The sequence below is a fragment of the Eleginops maclovinus genome, chromosome 14, assembly GCF_036324505.1.
Source record: "Eleginops maclovinus isolate JMC-PN-2008 ecotype Puerto Natales chromosome 14, JC_Emac_rtc_rv5, whole genome shotgun sequence".
NCBI classification, from domain to species: domain Eukaryota; kingdom Metazoa; phylum Chordata; class Actinopteri; order Perciformes; family Eleginopidae; genus Eleginops; species Eleginops maclovinus.
In genome coordinates, this window is record NC_086362.1 from 7,127,648 (window position 1) to 7,142,332 (window position 14,685).

At 41.8% G+C, this 14,685-nt stretch overlaps 1 protein-coding gene across 1 annotated transcript in view; it reads right to left on the reverse strand.

The window, feature by feature from the left end:
- LOC134876087 (adhesion G protein-coupled receptor L3-like) overlaps positions 1-14,685 on the reverse strand; it is a 172,302-nt gene that overhangs the window by 140,831 nt on the left and 16,786 nt on the right. Inside the window, 1 exon segment of the mRNA XM_063900934.1 lies at positions 10,919-10,996. The gene's annotated coding sequence lies outside the window, so the exon portion shown is untranslated.

Genomic DNA, 14,685 nt, shown 5'->3' on the forward strand with positions numbered 1-14,685 from the left:
GCAGCATCTGAGCCAGTGAAATCCCTCGCTCTGCATGTAAATTAACAGTCCATTACTTTATTGTCATGTTTAGTGGCTTGCATCACTGTTGGACATTTACAAGGATTCTGTGTAATTTTCATTTTGCTAGAGATACTGCTGCTTGATAACTCAATGAAAAGGCTGTTAAACGTTTCACACTGGGGACAGCAGAGTTCAGAGGGATTTTATAAGTAGCAGTGAATGGAACTCTTGGAATTATTCAATAGTCTGATATAAACTCTGTTTTGGACATATTTTACTTACATAAAAATATCTGCATATTACAGTGTTTATCAGTAATGCATTATAGTAATAATACTAATGGGACTTTCAATCAGACAGAGTATGAGGAACGCTAAATCTCACCACTGGCATGGACAAGCAGCAGACGGATGTTTGTTAGTGATTTCGTATGCAAATGCAATAACCTTATTAGTTAATCCGCTGTCCCCCTTTTGGCAACAAAGAGCGGTCCAATTTCAAACAGCTTCCTTTTGTTTGCTGTATACACTACAGAGTGGGATGGTAGATGAAGTGTTTGTCCACATTACCTGTCTGCATGTTTTACAACGGCATGCAACTTACCCTGCACCTTATAGGTAAATATGACCTGCCAGCCCCGCCCCTTTTCGTTTTTTCTTTCACTTTGTATATATTTCATATTTATACAAATATAAATCACATGCATCTGCTGTAAACCCACATATGTGTATATAATGTAACCTCATCTGCACCTTTTTTAGTCCTTGCACTTTCTGGTTGGATGCAAACTGCATTTCGGTGAACTTGTATAAGACAATAAAGTCTAATCTAATCAAAATGCATTCCAGTAAATAATATAAACATGAGGTGTTGTACTACATAAAACACTTTTCTTATGTTGCAATATTTTAGTAAAAGCAATATTGTGTGTTCGGGAAAAAGACTGTAATTATCAGGTTAAAGTATTTTAAAAAAGAAAAATAGCATTTAGGAAATCTTCCTGAGAAGGTACCACACATGAGAGTGGTATCTATCTTAGCATGCTAATTCATCCTCTCTCAATATCATGGTTAAATTATAAATTGAGATACCGTGACACCCAATTACGTTGTCTAAATTGATAAAACACATACCAACTCTTTTATACCAAGAACATTTTGGACATTTCAGAGGATTCATTTATATTTTGTGACGAATATGATTCTCGTTTTTGTATTAAAGAAAAAATTCCCTGCCCAGCCCTCTCATTGAATATGAAACTAATGTCCTGGATGAATTAGTATGCTTGTTTAGAGCAGAGTGTTTGTTTGTTTCATTCCACCGGCGATCTGTTTCATTGTTCAAGTGAAAAAAAGCTTAATTGATTCATGTAAATTGATGCTGTGCCTATGACATTTGTCAGGCTGTTATATCAATAGCAATACTGACAGCAACAAATAATAAAATACAGAAGAAAATGCCACAAATAAAGCATTTAATTAGGATTTTCACAATTTGTATTTATCACTTCTTTTTTTATTCAAGACGGGGATTCTTGTCTTAGTTCCATAAAACAATGTGACATGCTTTATCACACACACACACACACACACACACACACACACACACACACACACACACACACACACACACACACACACACACACACACACACACACACACACAACACACACACACACACACACACACACACACACACACACACACACACACACACACACACACACACACACACACACACACACACACACAGCACTCATGCACACATCTGCTCGTCAGTGAGCCTGTTGGAAGCTGTCACACGGCTGGCAGCTTCTGTAACTTGGGCAGATGGTACAGCACAATTAGACCCACAGAATCTCTCAATCAATCTCCTGCATGCAGCATGAAGAAGAGCTCCGTTTCTCTTAAAACTAACATGCCTGTCCACTTTGTAGTCCATTCTCTAGTTTGCAAACTGTCTGACAACCAATTCTGTTCCTGAACGTCTTCGTCTGCCGGTCTTTTGCCTCATTTTGGACAAGCTATAATACTGAAAGTAATTTCTAATTTGCTACACACACTGTCCTTGATCCCTTTCACTTTACACAACACTTCCTACGACCCCCCTCCTCCCACTCAGTTTTCTGCCACCTCTCTTGGCTTGTTCAACCACTGGCCCTGAATGCAACACTATACTTTAGACAATAGGCGAGCACAAGTGTTTCATTCACACCCAATTACTGTGAAAGGGATTTTTGGGCACAGAGGAGCACAAAGAGAGTGTTAGAGAGGAACAAGATATCCCGGCGTTTTCTGTTCTGTCCCATGTTCTGCACACAAAGGGAGAGGAAAGTGATCCGGTGTATTCGACACCGGCGGGGGCCATTACCTAGCGCTGGTTAAATAAGGATAGCTCTAACTGAGGCGCTAACAGAGACGGGAAACATCTGCTGCTCGGGCCGGGCCCTTGTTGGCCCCGAGGACTGTGGCTTTGATCAGCAGCCCTCGCAAACACCTTCCTACAAGAGCTCCGATGAAACAGCCTCTCAAACACACACCAAGTGCAGGAGAAGCACACACAGAGAGAGATATAAAAGTACACACACACACACACACACAAAGATTCAGAGCAACAAATAAGCAGACTGCTGATACATGCATTTACAAACTTGGATTTATTCTAAGGCTACACATTTTATTGCAACATGGACTAGTGCAATATTCAAATTGCAAAAAGCACACCATTTGTCAAAGGCTAAATATGTGTTAATTACATGTTGAATAACAGTTTTTGGAGCTGTGTTAGAGACTCTAAAACATTAGTTAGGTGCAAATCCTTCACGATAAAAGGAAAAGAAAAGAAATCGTACAACCCTAATATAATCTTCAAATCCTTATTCTCTTAAATCTACATGTCACTGGCTTCTTTTTCTTGTTAGAGAAAAATAAAATCTTGCAAGGCTACATTTCCTCTCCTGCAGGAAATCTGACATATCCTCATTTCCAGCGGACACTAGCCAAACACCTCCCTCAGCAGCGGGCTAGGCGCCACATTTGGACCGCCAATCCCGCTGCTGTACTTCCTCCACCTGTGACGGGAAGATGATTCACTCGCCTGCCAGACTGCATCGAGGGACGGTGTGTACCAGGGCGTACTCACTGCCTGCAAAGACAGCCACACGGGGGGAGGGGGACACTATCCTATGCACTGCACTGTGACCTGCTCTTGCAGCTGATAAAATAATGCGGCCTGTGAGCAGACTCAACACGCTCTACCTACTCAGGGTGTGACAATGCAACAATTCGAACAGAGGCATCGGGCCAAATGATTATGATATGGCAGACGGCAGGAAATACATGGGGAGAATGTTCAAATCAGCCGCGGCACACATGAACGCACCAGCTGCTGCAGAAAAGCAATATGAGAATTATTGGTTCAATTGGATCTATTTTTCTCTGAACAGCAAATGTTTATGTAATTTACAGGGTCTGTATTTTTAGCCATAGAACCCACGCTCCACCTGTGCTGGATTCCTCTCTGAATACACAAACAGCACACATTCTATTTTTTGAAAATGCTAAATAAATATTTGATAAAGACCAGGCAACACAGATTTCACCGGGAAGGATAAATGGGAAGAATAAACATCAACAAGTTTATTTTTCTTGCATTATCCGCAAACCTTTACAAAATCTGTAGAAAATACTTTATTTGTCTTTCTTTCTGGGGATCTACAGTAAACAATATAAAGCTGTGCTTTCTTTCAATATGCTGCTCGATAAGTTGCTTAATAGAATTAAGGATTTGTGCCAAACAATCAGAAGAATGTATTATATTACAGCAATCTAAGAGTGAGGAGAGTTCAATTTGTTTGCAAATGATTTTGTTGGCACTGGGTATGATTGCGTTTATTCTGCTCTGAAAACCTTTGCAGTGTATCCCTGACTGGACCAAATATCACACGTGAAAAAGGAATCCAATTTTTCAGAACACACTACATCATGCCCTTAAATCGCTGCAAATTAATATAACCTATTACATTTTCTTGTTGAAAGACCACGAAGAAAGGTATGTGTGTAATTATAAAGACCAAAGAAGTTGATAAGTCTTAATGGAATGACTTGTGCAGAAGCCAAATTAATATTTTTTCCTCCTTGCCATTTCCAGGTGTTCATTATTCCGACCATGGAGAACATCCAGAGGGTCGTGCCACAATGTAATTCCTAATTAACTGCCCGGCACAGAGATCTTGGTCTGCAGTGACCCTGCAGGACGTAGTCTCGGGGGATTTATTTTACTAAGTTACTGTACGATGTGTCATTACTGAAAGATCTGGGTCATTGTCTGAGAAAGACAACCTAAAGCCTCCTGCAGCTGGAAACACCTGTGGACTCCGGGGCTTATGGGTAACCACTGTTAGGGGATTGTGTTTATTCTGTGCGTGCCACCTATCTGTCAACCAGCCGTAAGGAGGCGGAAAATTCCCGACTTCATAGCTAATCTCGGTTAAACCTTCGTACCCATCATTGGCATGTTTTTACACCGCCTCCGAGATTAGTCATGTGTACACTTGTACATATCGGGGCCTTACCGGCATTGGTAGGGAATACAAAAGCTGCAGTGGTGTGTAAATGTCTCTGTTTGCTCAGGAGAGATCAGGCGTGCCCTCTGTGTTACAACACGGGCCACCTGCAGTCTGGGAAAAAGGTTTCTGCGGGGAATTAGAGGATTCTGATGAATGAACAAGACAGACATGAGTAACCCGGCCCAATATACTGCTTATCTACAAGCTTATGTTGCACAAAGGAGGTAGATAAGCTAAGACATGCCAGCACAGTGAGGGAATGGAGAGTGGAAATGAGGCTGGGGGGGTGGTGGGGAGAAACATACCCAGGTCAGGATCTACAGGAGCGCGGTCAGTTGCAACAGAGCCTGGATACTTTGAGTTGCCGCGGAACAATTAACCATTGACCAGAGAGACGCTGCATAGCATGGGATCCATGTCATTCATGAGAGCATGAACACAAAGCATGAAGTCATTACGAAGACTTCTACCTGCACCGGGCAGTGAATGCAACACTAATCAATGATATAGAAAGGTATCGTGGTTGGAAAGACCAAATTATGTTGGTGCAAATGTATAAGACTATATGCTGTGTATCTCTTTAAGGAATGTGGTCGGCATTAAGCATCACATTGCAGCTATTACTCCGTCGTTGAGTTGGAGTTTCTAATTATTACCCTTATTAACTATGGAATGAGTTGGTGTAATGTATTTAAACCCAAAATAAGGCGTTTTTCCTAACCTTTACACTAAGTTGTGGCACCTCAACTCAACTTAAGGCCTTAAGTCGCAAAAGTCATATCTGTTTTTTATTCTAACGTTGACATCTATGTTTAAATTAGCAACATTTAAAGTGTAGTGACACATTTTAAAACAGTGTTCCCATGTTGAGGGTGTTTGGTATTGTCTGGTAAATTAAAAAGCCTCACTGAGTCCTGCATATTCCTGTCTGAGCACTTCACAATAAGCCACAAGTGACAAAATTGAACTTCAGTTGTCAAGTGCCATAAATCCATCCCCGCTGAATTACGCAATCATCCACAGCGCCAGGAACAAATCCGACTGACTTGATTCCTATTTAATTATTCTATTCGAAAATCCTTTCTGCTCACTCTTTTTCTCTCAAAGAAATTGCTTTACCCATTTAAAAACAATCTCTACCTATTTGAAAATTACATTTCCTCAACTTGTCACAGTACTCTACTGCAGCCTTTATTTTATTTAAACCTGAGTGAATGTGGCACGCTACACAATAGGCATTCACTGAGGTGAAGTAATTGCCTAAATGCAGCTTGACAGGGGAGGTTGATTCATTCTGGAGAAAACATTGGCTGTTGAGAAAAAGTGTTGACGGAGGAGCCGGAGACAGTAAGATGGAAAGAGGGAAAATGAAGAAAGTTTCCATGGCCAAACCAAACACATATTTCTCTGAGAGACAAAGTGTTAAGTTAGGCTACTCTGCATGCTGTCAATAACCGCCTCCATCAACGGGGCCAGCCGCAGTCTATATATTGATTAAACCATCCATCACTTAAACTCAACAAGACATTATTTCTAATTAAAAAGTAAGTCATAAATTCCAGCATTTATTGCCAGGCAGCGGATGTAAATAAAACTCAAGGGAGGGCAGAAACAGATTGCATCCCCTGTCCTCGCTTTAGAGCCACCGTAAAAAGGACAGACGGGTGTGATGGCACCTTTGGGATCCTCACATGTACACTGACAGCAGGGAGGAGCTCACTGCTTCACCCATATAAACATATGCAAATCAATTACTCCTCTGCTAATGTTTTTATAAGACAGGCGCTTCCCCTCGTAGGGGCGAAGGAGCAGGACATGCATATGCAGAGCAAATATGCAAACTACATTTTCATAAACCACCTGGGAATATGTAAAAAAGGAACAGTGGCCAATGTACTTGAAAATGATGTATAATCATAAGAGGTCATGAAGGTGTATGAAAGTGCTCCATCACTAAACTGGGCTGGCTCGCAGGCTGGCAGACACAACAAGCACCCATTATCTATCTGTGTCTCCATTTTCCTCTGCTAAACAACAATTTTGCTGCCAAATATGCAGTCGCAGGGCATTATTTAATGATCCCTGTTGATAAAGAGGCCATTAGCACACCTACACTGCAACCAAAGCTGTGACGGTGCAGAGCAAACAGAGAACACACAGTCAGAGCAGACGCAGCTCCGCGTTGACAACTTCTGATTAACTCGACATGCGCGCTGCTTGTCAGCCGCTGAACTCCCCCGACAGCCACTTGCAGAGTGCTACCATGTTTGTTATTTTTTGACGGGCACAGAGGGATGTCTGATTTCACAGGTAGTAGCCAAAGGGAGGGAGGAAATGGAAGAGGAAAATGAAGAAAAGGCATGTCACGGCCTCCCTCAGCCTCCACAAAGGAAAGCATGTGCAATCATTATTCATCTGTCTCCGTCACCTCTCCTGGGCACATGTTTCTCCATACCTGCCAGAATAAGAGGACCACGCAAACCTTATGAATCATTTTCAGTTACGAGAACCAGACAGGTTCCTCACCAAAGTGAAGGAAGTGGTTGAGAGACAGAATCAGCGTCCGGGGGGGGGGGAGCGAGAACTAATGAGTGAGCTAAAAAGGACAAGATGGAGTGATCCTCTATAAAAAGACCAGCAGTAATCTCTTCCTCTCCTCCCACTCCTCTACCCTTAATGTCCTGAGAGATCTCGGGTTCCTCTGTAAAGCCTCTGCACATCAAACATCGCTGATTAGAGCCGCACACCTCGCTGCAGCTAAAGCCTTGGATAGGGTGCACACGCAGTTCAAAAGAGACACCAAACAGGAAAAACTCTGCAGGTTAGAGGCTCCTCTCGCTGGACTGGAAACATTTCTGAAGTTTGCTCCAAATCAGTGTGCAGCTGCAAATGGAGATTTCCACTTCTCATTTCTCGAACACAATGCCTCGGAGCTCACATAGCATTGGAGTCTTTGAAATTAGGGGCTGCTTTGGATTCTTCTGTCATGTCAGATGATATCAGTGCAGCTTGAGCAGAATGTAATTGTCAACAACAGATTGTGCTATGCGTTAACATCGGCATAAACGGTCAGGGTGAGGAGGGACACAGGAGGAAGAGGAAGACGCAGAGAGGCTGCTGGGCTGTCAGGGTGGAGTTTTATTAAGACACACAAACTGTCAGGGCAGGTATCAGGAGAGCAGCCGGCCACATGACAACACTCCTATCCTAACATCCCAGAAACCCCGTCTCATCCTGAAATAGCTCCGTCCGAATTCACCGTATATTTCTCTGTCACACTTTGAGGGCACAGCATGAGAAGAGACTCTACATATCCAGCCTCTTTAAGCATTCACCTGCAACGCCCTCTGAGACAGAGGAGACGGTGACAGTGGAATAACAATGTTCAGGTTTCACTCTCTTCCCTTTGACATCTAGTTACAACAGTACACAATTTAGTTACTACTTCAACTTGGATTTACTTCATGTGCACACTAATGTTGGCTGTTCTCAGGTACAATGCACCTTTTTGATGGAATGAGCTGCACTTAAACTACTGGAGGTCATGTACTAGGCTGTTTGTTATTCAGAACAATCACAGAAAAACTACTGACCTGATTTCCATCAAACTTGAAGCTTGACGTCTTTGTGAAGTACGACATGAACTCATTAACAAGTAAGTTGACAAAAGTGTATTTTTAAATAAAAACTAATAATCATCATATTGCATTTTTTACTCTCCATCTTTGGCATGGGTTAAACAGCAGGATAAAACCTGGTGGGCAGTTATATATAAACATTCATTTAACAGACAAACATGAGGCTTTCTCTGTAAACTCCGGGGAAAGAAAAGGTTAATTTCCCCAAACCTCTGTGAACTTTAAATTCATCTGCAGCTGAACTTTTACACTGTGTGCATGTGTGAAACCCTCTCTTAGCACTAAATATTAATATTCCTAAATGAGATACACGCATGGCTGCATTTTACGAGGATAATGCAGTTAATGCAGGGTCACTGAAGACATGAATATTGCATTGGAAGAGGTGCAGAGTGTTAAGAGCCCTGCGTCTCTATAAACATCACATTTAACAGCATTCATGCACATTTAATGCACATGTACACATGCCTGCTGACATGGGCATGAATGTTAGTCTCCCTAAGCAGGTGGCCCCTCGGTATGAATGTGTTTGAATGCCAACTTGTATTATGTAAAAAGCACAATGAGGGGTTGTACCAGCAATGTGTGCCTTTTAAATAATTTGGTTATTTAGAGGGTTCTGCTGCTTTGTCCGGTCTTCCCGAACCCGTCTCCTTTCCCCAGAAACAGCAACACAACAACAAAAGCTGTGCAAAGTCAGCAACACTGCTGACATGGGCCAAAGAGACTTCACTCCCTCCCTCTCCATTCAAATGAATCGCTTTGCATCGAGCCCTGGCAGGATCTGACTGTGCAAACAAACTGCAGGGCTTTAAGATAACAGAACCAAACTCATGTCATCACAGGACATTATGGTCAAACTAACCTGAATGCCTGAGGCTGTGTGCAGCCAGAATGGGTATGCAAAGCATTCGGAGGAGGTGCTAAGGTTTGGATTTTCAAAAATCTTATCTTTCACATCTTAATTACGTCCTATCCTGCCTAACTCTTTGATCCATTGTACCATATCAAGTATTGTGCTTGTAAATCCAGGATTGTTCCTCCTCTCTGAAGTATTATACTTAATCTAAAGTGACCACACATTAAGCAAAACAAGGTGCGTCAAATGAAGGCAGTAACTCCATGCTGGGCTCCATTAGGATATTTATCATCAAAGCAATCCGCAGCTTTTAATTATTTGACATCTTTCAGTCCTAATACAGTATCTGATTTCTGAGCAGCAGCGGTACACAGTCACACAGCGGGACATCTGCAGGGAAGCAGCGGGTGTTTCTGCAGAAAAAGAGAGCAAGGCCATTATGTCTGCAGCAGATTTACGCCTCATATCGGAAAAAGCACGAGCAAGCACCCTGCGCATACATCGCCTGCTGCTCTCAATGTTATTCAGATGACAGCACTACTCTATTTTCACCTTGCAACTAATGTGACCATTACTCCTATGTCAGCAACATTTACTGTCCTTTCTTTATGTAAAGGAATTGGGAAATTAATTCTGAAAAAAAGGTATAATCCTTGGATGTGTGTGTAGCTTTCTGAGATTATAGTTTCCAATTACTCTCCTCTGAAATCTCCCGTCCCATCATATAGAGGATACGAGTCCCTGAGGCCTCATCAAAAAGGTGATATGACACATATTCTCCCACAGCGCTGGGTTTCATGCATTAATCTTGTTGCATAGTGTTGTAAAATAAGATCAACAAGGGCTCTGGAGGAAATATGAACATGAAATAATCTGCACTGCAGCGAGGAAGATGTTAGGGAAAGAGGAGAGTATTGAGTTAGATGAAGGGGAAACTGGAGGGTGTGTGTGAGTGTTTGTGCGTGTTTGTGTGTGTGAGGGAAGGAGAGGAGGAGCCCACCAGTAAACTCAGGAGGGTAAACAATCTCCCTAATTGGATTCAATCCAGGCTCACCACAGGAGGCGGAGAGGCTAGTGGCTCCATTCAATGAAGAGGGAGAGTGAAGGTGGTGGAGGGGTGTGTGCGTGTGTGTGTGTGTGTGTGTGTGTGTGTGTGTGTGTGTGTGTGTGTGTGTGTGTGTGTGTGTGTGTGTGTGTGTGTGTGTCAACAGGACGAGGAGGGGAGGGCGTCAGCTGGCATGACAAGTGGAGAGAAGGAAAGGGGAAGAAGATAAGTGGCAGCAGCAGAGAGCAAACACAGGGCTGCAGAAGACAACAATGACAAACAGAGGAAAATAATCTTGGTTCGTGAAGGTGTCTGTGGTTATGAGGTGTGTGTGTGTGTGTGTGTGTGTGTGTGTGTGTGTGTGTGTGTGTGTGTGTGTGTGTGTGTGTGTGTGTGTGTGTGTGTGTGTGTGTGTGTGTGTGTGTGTGTGTGTGTGTGTGTGTGCGCACGTGCGTGCACAAAGCAAGAGACATGAGGTTTAGAGGAATCGAAGCCAGCTGTGCTTTGGCATGATTACACTGAAAACATAATTTGCATCAGGGAATGAAATCCAAACACAGATACGTATGGTTACCGACCAAAAACCCTCCTCATCGCCGGCGGCAGAAATTAAAGGCTCGCAGTGATGTCCCACAGATTTGCATACTGAAAGGAGTACCTCTCATGAATCATTTTCATAAACATCCCATAGCACACAAAGAAGAAGCCCGCATGATTGGACCACATGAATGCCCTTCATTACCGCTCAGAGGTGGGGGGGGGGGGGCATGTGCTCAGAAATGTTCATTAAAATAAAGTGACATACCTTGTTGTGAGACAGAGTTTGCTTCTTGAGTGTTCTCCGCACAATATCACATTCCAGATAGTCAAAACATGCTCGATCCTGCAGGAAACAGAGAGGAAGCAGGTTTGTTTCAGTAAAACATGATAACCTACATCAAAATCACATCTTGGACCAGCGCAATTTTCATATCGTAGGAGATGGAATAGTTGATAAAGGCATAAAGGCATTTTCATACATGCAATTGATTTGTTATGAAGACCGGTGCAAACATCATCCCCTCGAACATCATGATTCATATATTGTATCATATCATAATAATGTTCACGATTACATATGTTTGCTATGTGTCAAAAGATATTCCTACTAAAAAGTGCCCATAAAAAAGGAAATCGGTCCAGCAGGAAGAACTCCTAATGGCTGCGATCATGACTTTAATGGGCCTATGCACAACCATGATATAAATCAACTTTGAAAAACTAAAAGATATATGACTTATCAATGCCAGAAGTGTTAGTAATCAAAGTGGCATCCCACACAAACACCATATTTTAGTCTTTTCTGGGTCTTCCAGCATTAAGTGGCATCTTCTCATAAATTTTTCAGCTGTTGTCTGCCTCTCAGTGTGAGATAGAGCGGCTGTATGAAGAGCTATTCAGGTCACATCAGCTTTTAATGGCTGATTTATTAGAGCCCAACAGGGGCTGCGGGACAAAGAGGCTGTTTTAAACTGCATTAACACTCTGCAGTAAATATCCCATGCAACATTAGCATTTTGATGACTGCCCCCCCTCGTCACCTTTAACGCGCCTCGTTGTCCCTCGCTCACATTTTGCTCTCCTGCTCTGCCTCGTAGCCTTTGTATCATCTTTCTTTTCATGTGCCACTTTCTCTCTTCTTCATCATATTCAATAGAAACCCTTGCTACTGCCTCTGCTACCACAGGTTAACTTTAATTACGGCCGATATAATGAGCCACATAAACGGAGGAACATTTAAATTGTATTGAGTGGAATTAAAATAGCACGTTTCTTCTTCACCTCCTTTGCTGAAAAACATGCCACCTTTCTCTCTTTCATTAATGTGATGCAAACTATCTTCACATGGTTATAATTACATCAGAACTGCAATCATAAAAGTGATGAGCAGCAGAGTAATTGAGGCGTCCATACATCAGGTTAGGGTCATGGATAATATTACAAAAGTAAAAAGAATAATCAGAAGTGCTGTGTTGCTATGTATATTAACTAGATATTGTATTAGACAGAATTGGAAAAATATTATTGTACTCTAACCTATCGGGGTTGCCTGTTGTAAAATGAGCAAAAGGAGTCAAAAACAAAGAAAATAAAAGTGAAAGGTATCATATCAGGTTCGATATCATGCATGTGAACAAAACCGGCTGAAACTGTCAAATAAATTCCCAAAAAGACAAAAAAGAAAATCATTCTTTACCAAACTTCCAAATATTATCTGGACAAAATGACCAAAGAATCTTGGCTTTTGAACAAGTGCTTCATCAAATCTGCTCTTCATTATTTCTGAACACATCTGAGACTTAGGCAGGAAGCAGGAGGTCAATTCAAACGAACCTCTGAGGCTCATTTTGGTCAACAGTGTCTGGAGAGGAACACACTCACAGCATATTGCAACAACTCAAACCACAGATGGTTGCACAAAAACAGAAAAAAGAGAAAATAAAAATCTTAGACTGGACAGTTGAATGTTACATCATTTTGCCAAACCTACTTTTCAGTAATCACAGCCAAGGGACAACATTTATTTTGTTACATATTGATCTATTACAAACCAATTTCCACTGCTTCTCTGACTGAGCAGAAACATATTAACCTGTTTAAAAAACAGTTTTTAGATAAAGTTTCCTAAATATCTTCAAAGAATTGAGGACCAGAGAAATGTATTCCAGGCTCTCCTGCAGCATAACTCCTCGGTTGTTCATACCAGAGATACGCAGCTCTATTGAAGTCCCAGTTAGGATGATGGAGCTGATGTGACACTGTGAGAGATCGTGTGCACGGAGATGCTCGTTAATGAAAGCATGAATGTGGAATTATTTAGGAATGTTTTGAGTTTCAATGCAACGACGCAGCTGGGTTAGAGATCAACAATTTGGAGAAAATATCTGTTACTCATCTGAGAAATATTGCAATCAAAATAGTATTTACCTTCCATGAATTTAGCTAGAGTCCTTCATTTATGGTATCAACTATAATGTGAGTACACAGCGCACCGTCCAAAACTTGAAAAAAATCATTATATAATTGAATTTGTTTTTGTATGAAGACAACATCACAAACAAATTCAAAATGATTCACTGTGGCACAGTGTGTAACACACTGTATCTCTTAACACACCGATATTATTCCAACACTAATCCAGAAGAGATTGGGTGAAAAGGGAAAGCTATCATGGGTTCATAACAATCTTCACTTGGTAGCAGCTGAGTAGCATTCCCATACATAAATGCGTTGACCTCTCACTATAACACAGTCTCTGCTGGTGATGACAAACTAATTGAATAGATTTCAGAGCTGGTTTCTGAGGACTTTCAAGTGAATATTTACACCTGAATAAAGTACAATGTGTTTAATCTGAACTAGCAAATACACACCTGAACAAAAGCTAACAAAAAGTACAGTTAAGAAAAAGAATGAGTGGACGGAACAGAAACAGTACTGCATGGTTAATGTTCGCTAGGGCTCCACAATATTTCCTATTTACAGTAAATCATCATTTTGATTTTGTATCAACTTGTATAATAAACACATGACAAAATGTATCGAAGCAGTAGATTTACTTAGTTATCACGATATTATCACGTTTTCGATTCATATCGGGCCGCCCTACATGATGCACACCCCATACTTTTGCAGTTTATTTGATTGGCTGCACTTGCCATCTGCTTCTGTGCAGATGCTGGTTATCTAACCTCTGACTTCATGCTGTTTCAAGCTAATCAAGATGGAAAGTACAGGAGCCTGAAGAGAAACAGAGCTGGAGTGACAACAGTTTTTTATGCCTCAAGACCAAAAGGTGGTGGGCATTCTTGAAATATATTAGCAGTTCTAGCACCAACTTATCATTGTGTGTCCAAAAAGCTGGTACAAGGAGACAAAGGAACAAACGGGAGCGAGGTGCAAGCATGGAGCCACTGTATGACTGATCCGAACCGACAGCCTGGTGTGTCTCTATAAAAGCATTTACTGAGGCACGGCACCGTGGCCCGCCGAAAGCTCATCAAAGAGTGGCTTATTTTATCAGCCAAGTGGAAAATGTGCTGAGAAAGAGAGGGAGAGGCAATAGTGAGGAAGTCAGCGAGAGTAACTAAGCTATTGTGCCCAGCGCTGACCGAAACACTCGCGTTACAGTAGTCACAGCCGCTCACAACAAAAGCTGTAATCGACAGAGCAGGGCTTTAAATCAAATGACCCGGCCATGGTGACACTGTAACTGACAGAAGGCCTGTGTGTGCAGAGGCTAAAGGCACAGCAGATATAGCTAATGAACAGAAAACGTATTGAAACTGCGGAAACTTTACAAGCGGATTCAGTAACCTACATACTCCTGAGTGTAGTACTGTTATTCCACTACTTATTTCACAGATTATTCCAACGAGCTGCTCTCAGGGAGCAATATCAGGCTGAATATAGGCTGTCTTTGCACCCTTGGGGAAACTGCACTTCTAGTATAACGTACCATAACTTTCAGCAAATGTACTATTACCCACTGTAAGGAGAAATATGCATTTATTTTCAAAATCCACTGCGAAC